This window comes from Vanacampus margaritifer, chromosome 14, assembly GCF_051991255.1.
Source record: "Vanacampus margaritifer isolate UIUO_Vmar chromosome 14, RoL_Vmar_1.0, whole genome shotgun sequence".
Lineage (NCBI taxonomy): Eukaryota > Metazoa > Chordata > Actinopteri > Syngnathiformes > Syngnathidae > Vanacampus > Vanacampus margaritifer.
The window spans coordinates 17737141-17748150 of NC_135445.1; the positions used below are offsets into that span (position 1 = coordinate 17737141).

The following is an 11010-nucleotide window of genomic DNA, read 5'->3' on the forward strand; positions in this document are numbered from 1 at the left end:
AACTTACTGGTAGCAGTGAAATATATTCATATATTTAATTTAAAAAAAAATCATCAGGTACTGGTCACGCATGCATGAGTAGGTGAAAAATGTAGTTACACAATAACCAACAATGATAAGTCCAATAACAAAATATGTAACAAATTAAATATATATAGAAAAAAAATAACTTCAAGTAAACAAAAACCTAATACAAGTACAAAAAATGTCATGCAAAAACTTGAAACCAAGCTAAAGTTAAATATTTACAAATGGAAGAGGCTTGTGGCAAATTATCTGGAACAGAAATATTTATTTTTCTATTATCATGTTGATGATATTATTATTATTATTATTATATTTTTGCTGCAATATTTTTTGTAAAATATATGTACACAGTATATCAGAGAGGATGACTCATTCATTATGAGGATGAAAGAGAGGATGGCTCATTCATTAACACATTTCCCAGCACACACAAAAATGAAAATTTGTAAACCTTTTTGTTTTTTTTGCTAACAAGCAAATTTTTATTCACAAACCGGCATATTAGGTATGAAAAAATATATAGATTTTTTTTTTAAAGTCAGGATTCATTCCTCTTCCACTACCATTTTAACATTTATTTCTCAATGGATTAGTGGTTCTGAAGAACTGTACTTTTTCTGCAACAGAAAAGTAATAATGTGTAATGATTTCAAGAGGCAGTATTGATAGAAGATCACAGTACTTATAAGTTGTGTTAGTGTAACACTAAACGTCTGTTTTGTGTGTTTGTGTGTGAGTGTGTGTGTGTGTGTGGGGGGGGGGGGGGGGGGTGGGGGTCAGATAAGATGTTAAAAAGCAGTGTGTGTGTGTGTGTGTGTGTATACTTGTACTGCAGCCCTAAAGAAGGGATCTCATGATGTCATGCCATGTCTGTGCTTACAAAGCAAGCCAGCATCTCTCCAAAAAATGGTCACAAGTTACCTCTGTCCTTCCATATTAGTTTTCCTATTAATAGTTTAGAAGCATTTCAATCTTTTATTTCCTCAATTTCAGTAGCAGCACATTCTACAAGTCATTCTGTAAATTAGGGTCCCAGGGGGAGGGGTGAAAGGCCATTCTAACCTTCAAACATGTGTCGACAGTTGCTCTCATAACCACTGGAGGGCAGTAAAGAGCTACCGAAGATCATGAAAAAGACTCATTGCACTGGCACTGACGTTATCTTAGTGGGTCCGCTTGCAAAGTTGAAGTCATTACTATTTCTGGTCATGAGTCACATAAATCGAATAATACTCCAGTATCACCTATAATTTGATGATAGGACATTCTGTCTGTAGGTTGAAAACAATCAGCAACCATGTAGGTCAACTTTACCAAAAATTGCACGCAACGGTATTGCCATTAACAAACGGCATTAACAAATAGGCCTACTGTAAAAGAACAACACATTTAGAAATCGTTACGTAAGCTGGTGTAATACATTTTATCAGAGGGTCCCAACACTTGCTAGACTTTTGTTTCATTAATAATTGTAGGACAAGCAAGCAGTTTTTATTTTTAGCGCAAATGTTTATTTATTTATTTATTGCAAATGTTTCAGCTATATCACTGTTTAAAAAAAAGAAGAGTTTACTGTGTTTCCATGACAACTGGCATGATGAAACAAGAGTTTGTGCGCCAAGAAACGATATTCATTTCGATTCCACAGTATGCAGAATTATATTAATTTTCCCTTTCTATGAGAAGATTTGCTTCATGATTGAACCTCACTGAAAATTGTCAATTCTTCCCATCTTGACAGGACGGGTCATCACAGTATCTTTGCTACAGGAAGTCACAGGGTACACAAGGTGCCCAATCCTCTAAATTGGTTTTGCGTCTCTAAAAAAGAAAAACAAAAAGAGGGAAGATCCCCCCCCCCCCCCCCCCCCAGCGGTCTTTCAAACTGGCCACATACACCTAAAAGCCTCCCAGCAAGCCACCCCACTTCTGAAACCATACTTTGAGGAACCTGAATCAGCATTTGGTGGATTGAAGAATCTATACATCGGCTTTGATGTCAAGGAGCCCGGCAAGTTGGCATGGTAACTGCAGAACACACACACACACACACACATCAGGGAAAGCACATTCTGCTACATACACTGCTACTACGTTGATCAGAGATGGAGGCACAATGCCTATTGCTGTGTAGTTTTAATTTTAATTTTAATTTTTTTTACTAATCTTACTTCTTCATGCAAAATAATTGTTTTCATTTAATGCATTATATATATATATATATATATATATATATATATATATATATATATATATATATATTATGGTTATTTGATGTTTCTGAGTACCTTAGTGAACAACATATACTTTTCCCATAGTAAATAATGGTATAGTTTGGCCATACAAATGTAAAATAAATAAATACATAAATAAATAAATAAATAAATAAATAGTGAAACATTGTTTAAAGTAAAAACAGTAAACTATAAAGACAAATGACAATATCTGAAATATATGAAAGTGATTTGTCACTGGTGCACCATCCAATCTTATCAAAACTTCGATAACAAGCTAAAGCTAACAAGTACAGGTAGAGCATGTGTACTCCTTACAGAAATCCCCAGGCAGAGATTCAAACCCAGAACCTTCTTGCTTTGAGGCAACAGTGCTATCTGTCATGAGAATACCAATAGACCAAATACACGCATGTTACACTCACCAAACAGTAACGATGTATAGTGTTGTTGTTGATGCATCTTGAGTTTCACTTTGCATTTAGCTTAGTCATTATCAATTGACTGGCATGAAAAGGAGCCCTGCGTTCAAATAAATGCATCAAGTGTTGTAGTTTTCTCTAGAGTGCAGTGGCTTACAGCTGAGATATCAGCTAAATGTCAGTCATCTGTCACCAGTGAGGGGAGCTCCAGAGCAGTATACTCAGCTCAGTATGATAATTTGGTGTTCCTAAACTGCTAATACAGTAAACCCTCCTCACCCCCGCAGTATAGTTGAAATCTGCGATATAGAAATACCCTATTTATATAATACACACATACATAAATATCAATAAAATATCCTTAACAAATATCTATATTTAAATGATTTAACCTGTACAACCCTTCTTCCCCCCTCCTTGAGCTCAGTGAGCTGTCACCTTATCATGTAGAGGGGTTTGTGTCCCTATGATCCTAGGAGCGAAATTGTCTGGTGTTTTGGCTGGCAGAGTCACCCATGGTAAACAGGTCCTCGGTGAGGGACCAAACAAAGCACAGCTCGAAGACCCCTAATGAGGAATACAAACATTATACTTGGTTTTCTTTTGCCTAGATGCGGGTCACAAGGGCCCCTCTCTGGAGTCAGGCCTTGAGATGGGGCTCATTGGCTAGCACCCATAGGCAGTCCGAAGAGCGTCCCCCTTCCCATAGGCTCAGCACCTGTGGTAGGGACCAAAGGTGTCCGGCGTTTTCATACAGTTTGTTTGACACTGTCAATGTGCTGCTTCTAAGGGGAATGAGAGGAGCCGCTTTGATTGGACATGTTTGATTGTTCCCGCCCACAGTGCACAAACCCTCCCTCTTCCTTTTTTTCAGTTTGGCTGGTCCCACAAAATCACCACTCTCTGATCGTGTCGATTACCACAGGTGGCCAGATGGTGGTGGTAAAAGAAAGTAGTAGTAGAAGAAGAACAAGAAATGTTAGAAGAAGAAAAAGAAGAAAAGTAGTCATGCTTTACCGCTGGTGGCTATCTTCTTTAGCATGCTAAAAAAGTGGTGATAATGCAGCAAAAGTATCTGCCCACTGCAAAAGAAGTAGTAGTCAAGGCAATTAATGAGTGATGTATCGCTAGTTTAGCATGTGGCTTCCTTAACTACAACAAGGATTTACAGTACTACACGGTGAAATAATCAACCAGGCTTCTACCTTTGACCACAATGCGATCTGGGATAATAGATCAGGTAAGCCATTTTAAACAAAACATTTTTTTTTCCATAGTTGGAAGTGGAAATTTCGTCCAACCAGTATTTGTTTGATGGGATCATCAACATGTGGTGCGTTCAGAAATCCTGACGCCCTATCACATTCTGTGTTTGAAGAGGCGGAGCACACTCCCCTGCCATTAAAGCCGTGTACACTCAGTTAATATTTCCGAACACACCCAGGATTAGGGAACAGGGACCCTGGGCGGGAGTCCAAGATTCACTGTTCTTGTTATCAGTTTTTGTAAAATACATTTACCCCAAAAATTTGACTTATAAGTCCGGAGCAATATATTTTCTTCTTTTATTCATGCTGCATTTTTTTGACTAGTGCAGAGTACATTATAGTCCGTAAAATACGGTACATCGAGGCAGTATACTATACATAATGTAGCCGCAAGGGGACCCAAGCCAGTGTCTTCTTGTGCCGGTCCCAAGCCCGGATAAATACAGATTGTTGTGTCAGGAAGAGCATCCAACGTAAAACTTTGGCCAAATCAAACATGCAAATCAAATATATGACTTCCATACCGGATTGGTCGAGGCCCAAGTTTACAACGACCACCATGGGTGCCGGTGGAAACTGGACTACTGTTGGTCGAAGAAGGAGAGGAGGAAGGTGTGTTTGTAGGAAGAAAGAGAAGAGGAACATCAAGAGTCTAGGACTGAGAGTAGGGACTTTGAATGTTGGAACTATGACAGGAAAAGGTAGAGAGCTGGTTGACGTGATGGAGAGGAGGAAGGTGGACATACTGTGTGTTCAGGAGACCAGGTGGAAAGCTAAGAAGCTAGAAGCTAGAAGCAAAGCTAGAAGTTTAGGTGCAGGGTTCAAGTTGTTCTATCATGGTGTAGATAGGAAAAGAAATGGAGTAGGAGTTATCGTGAAGGAGGAGTTTTTTAGGAACGCCCTGGAGGTAAAAAGAGTGTCAGATAGAGTAATGAGCCTGAAGCTAGGAATCGAAGGTGTGATGATCAATGTTGTTAGTGGGTATGCGCCACAGGTAAGATGTGAACTGGAGGAGAAGGAGAACTTTTGGTTGGACCTTGATGAAATGATGCAGAGCATCCCTAGAAGTGAGAGAGTTGTCATTGGTGTAGACCTCAATGGACATGTTGGTGCAGGAAACAGTGGTGATGAGGAGGTGATGGGCAAGTTTGGTATCCAGGAGAGGAACGCAGAAGGACAGATGGTGGTTGACTTTGCAAAAAGATTGGAAATGGCTGTCGTGAATACTTTCTCCCAGAAGAGGCAGGAACATAGGGTGACCTACAAGAATGGAGGTAGGAGTACACAGGTAGACTACATCTTGTGTAGAAGGTGTAATCTGCAGGAGATCAGCGACCGCAAAGTAGTGGTAGGTAAGACAGCATAGGATGGTAGTGTGTAGGATGACTCTGGTGGTGAGGAAGACAAAGACAGCAAAGGCAGAGCAGAGGATGAAAAAAGGAAGAATGTTGTATGACTTTCAGGAAGGAGTTGAGAAAGGCTCTGGATGGTCAGGAGGTGCTTCCAGATGACTGGACAACTATAGCAAATGTGATCAGGGAGACAGGTAAGACAGTCCTTGAAGGTATGTTATCTGGAAGGAAAGGAGATAAGGAGACTTGGTGTTGGAATGCGGAGGTGCAGAAGTGGATCCAGAGAAAGAGGTTAGCTAAGAAGAAGTGGGACACAGGGATGACTGAAGAAAGTAGACAGGAGTACAGGGAAATGCAGCGTAAAGTGAAAGTAGAAGTGGCAAAGATCAAACGAGGGGCTTACGATGACTTGTATGCTAGGTTGAACAGTAAGGAGGGAGAGACTTATCTATACAGGTTGGCATGGCAAAGAGACGTGCAACAGGTTAGGGTAATAAAGGATAGGGATGGAAGTGTGCTGACAGATGCCAGTAGTGTGATGGGAAGATGAAAAGAGTACTTTGAAGATTTGATGAATGAGGAAAATGAAAGAGAACAAAGAGTAGAAAAGGTGACTGCTGTGGACCAGGAAGTAGCAAAGATTAGTAAGGACGAAGAGAGAAGGGTATTGAAGAGGATGAAGAGTGGAAAGGCACCTGATGATATACCTGTGGGATATGGAAGTGTCTAGGAGAGGTAGCAGTAGAATTATTATTTTTTTTTTTTTTTTGGGAGATCTCAGTATTGATCATTTGAAATGTCATCATCATTGTTCTCCCTTTTTTTTTTCTTTTTTTTTTTTTGTACGTGTGTTTGTGCGTGTGTGCGTGTGTGTGTTTGTGCGTGTGTGCGTGCGTGTGTGTGTGCGTGCGTGCGTGCGTGAGAAAAAAATAAAATAAATAAATAAGAATTCCCATACCGTTCACCTAAACCGAACACTTCAAAATCCAGCCAGAGTCGTGGGGCCGCCAGGAGACCCGAAGGGGGACCAAAGAAAAGAAAGAAAAGCGAAGCCCAGCACCGACCAGACACCACCCACCGGGCCACTAACCTTCACCAACCCCAGAGACATCCAAACTCCAACAAATCAGGGAAACCTCAAGGGCCCAAAGGAGAAACTGAGGAAAGGTAGAAAGGACAGACGAAGCAGAGTGAGATCCACAGACACCAGCCTCCACCGAATCAATGACCTGAGGGAGAAACAAATTGTGTCTGAGTCTCGATAGATGCTGGTGTGGTGGATCTAGCATGCATGAAAATCTCCACCAAAGAGGGGAGCCGTCGACCCCCGCCAGGACAGAGCAAGCGCAACACCTCAGGGCCCCCCAGGCCGCGGCCGCGCCAAAGGACGACCCCCGGGCCCCGCAGGGGCCACCGGCCGGAGAGCAAACCCCGGAGCAGGAGCGCCCCCCACCCCAACGCGGCCCGCGCCCCCAACCCAACGCAGCAGGACGGGGCACTGCAGGCCCACCAGGCACCCCACCGGCCCACAACCCCCGCTCCCCCCGCGACCAACCGCCCCCCACCCCCGCCACCCACCCCAACCCAGCCCCAACCGCCCCCAGGTCCCCAAATCCCCAGACACCCTCCCCACCCCAGCACCCCCCACCCCGGCAGTATTTGCTTTTAGGATGTTGATAGCGAAGTACAAAGAAGGTCAGAAGGAGCTGCATTGTGTCTTTGTAGATCTGAAAAAAGCTTATGACAGAGTACCTAGAGAGGAACTGTGGTTTTGTATGAAGAGGTCTGGAGTGAGAGAGAAGTATGTTTAAGGGGTGCAGGACATGTATGATGACTGTAAGACAGTGGTGAGGTGTGCTGTAGGTGTGACGGAGGAGTTCATAGTCGAGGTGGGACTATAATCAGGGATCAGCTCTGAGCCCCTTCATGTTCTCTATGGTAATGGACAGAATGACAGACGAGGTTAGACAGGAATCTCCATGGACTGTGATGTTTGCAGATGACATTGTGATCTGTAGTGAGAGTAGGGAACAGGTGGAGGAGAAGCTAGAGGCGTGGAGGTTTGCCTTGGAAAGGAGGGGAATGAAGGTAGCAAGACGGAGTATCTGTGTGTGAATGGGAGGGACCCAAGTGGAAGAGTGAGGTAACAGGGAGAAGAGACCAAGAAGGGGGAGGAGTTTAAGTATTTAGGGTCAACAGTCCAGAGCAATGGAGAGTGTGGAAAAGAAGTGAAGAAGTTGGTGCAGGCAGGCTGGAACGGGTGGAGAAAAGTGTTAGGTGTGATATGTGATAGAAGAGTTTCAGCTAAAATGAAAGGAAAGGTTTATAAAACTGTGGTGAGCGATGTTGACTGTGCCACTGAGTAAAGGACAGGAGACAGAGCTGGAGTAGGCAGAGATGAAGATGCTGAAGTTCTCTTTGGGAGTGACCAGGATAAATAGAATCAGGAATGAGTACATCAGAGGGACAGCACATGCTAAAGGCTTTGGAGATAAAGCTAGAGAGGCCAGACTGAGATGGTTTGGACATGTCCAGAGGAGAGATAGTGAGTATATTGGCAGAAGGATGTCGAGTTTCCAAATGCCAGGAAGAAGGTCTAGAGGAAGACCAAAGATGAGGTTCATGGATGTAGTTAAATAGGACATGAAGGTAGGACAGGGTTAGATGGAGGCAACTGATTCGCTGTGGCGACCCCTGAAGGGAAAAGCCGAAAGGAAGAGAAGAAGAAGAAGAAGAAAAGGCTACTATACATGCCAGTCAACCAGAAATCAAAAGTGAGTTAATCATTGAGTGGACATACCAGATAATGTAGATGAATTACCCGACATACCACTTTTCTACTGTCTGACTATTTGGAGAAATCCCCTGATGAGTTATTTCGACCTGACTTTTGACACCACTCATCTGTCACTGGTTCTAGATAGTCAAACACCATTCTATCTGACAAGCCTTATCACCACACAAGAACATTTCACAAAGTTCCCAGAGTCGCCCAAAAACAGAAACTCCAGCTAACTCGCTTCTCTTGCCGAACCATCATCCAGATTCAGTCCAGGTCACCCTCCCTAAATACCTTCCCTGAATTCAAGAGTAGTGGCAACCCCCCCCCCCCTTTTTTTTTTTTTTAAAAAGAAAGAATCAAATAAAGTAGTGGCAGAAGAAATTAATAGAAGTAGGTAGGCTAACTGTTAGCATATCTGAGGGCTTGCTCAAATTTGTCCTGACTGTGTGTGTACCAAACTTTCCATCACATATGCATGGTCCACAGTTTCAAGGTTTGAATTAGAAGGAAAATAAATGCTTGAGGCAATGGCGTCGTTAGACCTATTTTACAGGGCTCAAGCCTACCTAAAAATGTTCTTAAGCCTTCCTTCAATGAATTGGTTGTGTATTTTCTTTCTCTCTCTCTCTCTCTCTCTCTCTCTCTCTCTCTCTCTCTCTCTCTCTCTCTCTCTCTCTCTCTCTCTCTCTCTCTCTATATATATATATATATATATATATATATATGTATATATATATATATATATATATATAAACATTAAAAGGATGACGAGCAAACAAAAAGGTTATGAGCACGCCTTAATGTTGCCATTTCTTGCATCTCTTTGATCCAGGACTGAAGACGTATGAGCAGGTATGGATGCAGATGGCTGCAGAAAAGAAGATGGAGAGAAAAGGAGAAGACAATGAGACAGACAAAGCTGTACACTGCTATTCAAACTTTGCTGTTTTGTCTGAGCCTTATTGGAAAAACGTCCACAGTGAGTCCAGCACTGAAATTAGATATTGATCCCTCTATCTCATGCTCCACCCACGCTCACTAGCTGTGAGACCGTCCTCCACTTGTGGAAATTCCCTCTATTTCATTTAGTCGTTCTTATTTGTCACTCTAGGGAAATCTTCTCTATTGGGACTCGTTTCCTTCATGCACCATTGTTTCCAGCTCTTACTTGCTGCAGGACAAGAGAAAAGCATCCAGGAAATACTCCATTGTAAAAATCTATTCTGCAACTGATTTTGGTTTGAAAAAGTTCAGTAAAGGATATTTTAAAATCTAGTCATATCCAGTAACATATCGTTAGTGAAGCTTGCATATAGCTACAATTCAAAGGTCTGGATTTCTCATGTTCCATTCTCGATTACGTTGGGATTTTATCATTCACCTTGAGCCTACTACTGTAGGGTCTGACAACCGTAAACAAGATAAGTGGTCTAGACCGGGGTTCACCAATTCCGGTCCTCGAGGTCCGAAATCCTGCAGGTTTTAGATGTTGCCGGTAACCAACACACCTGATACTAAAGATCAGGATCATTATCAGGTATGCTGATGAGCTGATTATATGAATCAGGTGTGTTAGTGGGCGGAAACATTTAAAACCTGCAGGACTCCGGACTTCGAGGACCGGACTCTACAGGGGCGGACAACTCTCATCCTCAAGGACCAAAGTTGCCCATCCCTACTCTAGAACATTGATTCTCAAATGCTGTTTTACCATTGTTGCCAAGTCATGACTATGATTACTCTGATCATGAGCTTTTTTGTTGTTGTTTTAGATTACGTTTAGTTTTGTTTTTTGTTAAGTTGTGTTTCCCTGTGTGCGTTGTTCAGGTCTTGCTCGTTACGCCCCCCCTCCCCCCCACACACACCCTGTCCTGTCACTAGCAAACATTTTTAGAATCGATTAATTATTCAATCAATTAATCAACCAATTGGATTAATTTGAACTATACATTAAAGTGTATTACAAAAGCATTTCCCCCTGATTACTGTTTATTAACCAGCGGTTTTAAAAAAACGGGGATTGATGATGCATTAGTTATCATTTGTTTCCCAAAAAAAAACTGATGTTTGCAAATGTCACAGAAAACATGTCATGAAGGACTACAGAAATCAATGAACAATTACTGTTACTGAAATCAGAGGATTTGGACAATTTTAAATGAAAAAAATGTCTCCTAGCGATTACTCGATTATTAAAATAGACGGCTTCTTTCAGTCCTTGTTGGTTAATTTTCTTTCTTTCTTTCGTTCTTTCTTTGAACAATGAAAATGTGTATTACTCAAAAATGACCTTTGAAAACATGCACATCATATTGTTAAACACAGCTACACATGTTTAATTGGGCATTTGAAATGAATGTGTGAATAAATAATGTTAAACAAATTCCCTTTGATACCACTACTGGTATCTGGTATACTGGTACAGTTAACACAGGCCCCTCATTTAACTCAATAAATAAAAAAAACAGCCAGCGTTAAAAATAAATAAATAAATACATTTTAAAAAACGCAGTATTTTGATATATGCGGACTATCATGTGACCAAAACTGGAAAAGTGTTCGCGCACTTCCATTCTATACCATAAAAATTATAGCATAAAAAACGTTTGGATGACACAATGTCGAACTTGCTACCTGGTGTCGACCTGGTGTCTTCAGACAAAAGTTAAACACATGATGACATGTCATTTCATCATCTAATTATGGGACTGCTGAGCGGAGCAAGCAGCAGTGCGAAGCAAGCAGGCACATATTACTATCCACCCTAGAAAATGGGTTTATTATGGGACTTTTGAGCGTAGCATGCTGCTTGCGAAGCAAGCAAGCACATATCAATATTCTACCTAGGAAAGTGGTTTATTATGGGACTGCTGAAAGCAGCACATATTACTCTCCATCCTAGAAAATCCCCAGATTTTACCGCAA

The 11010-nt window shown here is 41.6% G+C and overlaps 1 long non-coding RNA gene across 2 annotated transcripts; it reads left to right on the plus strand.

Annotated features, from left to right (window-relative positions):
* Positions 1 to 1804: 1804 nt before the first annotated feature.
* On the plus strand, positions 1805 to 10056 carry LOC144034042 (uncharacterized). Of its 2 annotated transcripts, none has more exons than XR_013288134.1 (2): positions 1805 to 2051; positions 8918 to 10056. It is a non-coding gene; the product is annotated as an uncharacterized LOC144034042 (long non-coding RNA). The 2 variants fall into 2 exon arrangements; XR_013288135.1 differs by lacking the exon at positions 1805 to 2051 and adding an exon at positions 3692 to 3923.
* Positions 10057 to 11010: the final 954 nt, after the last annotated feature.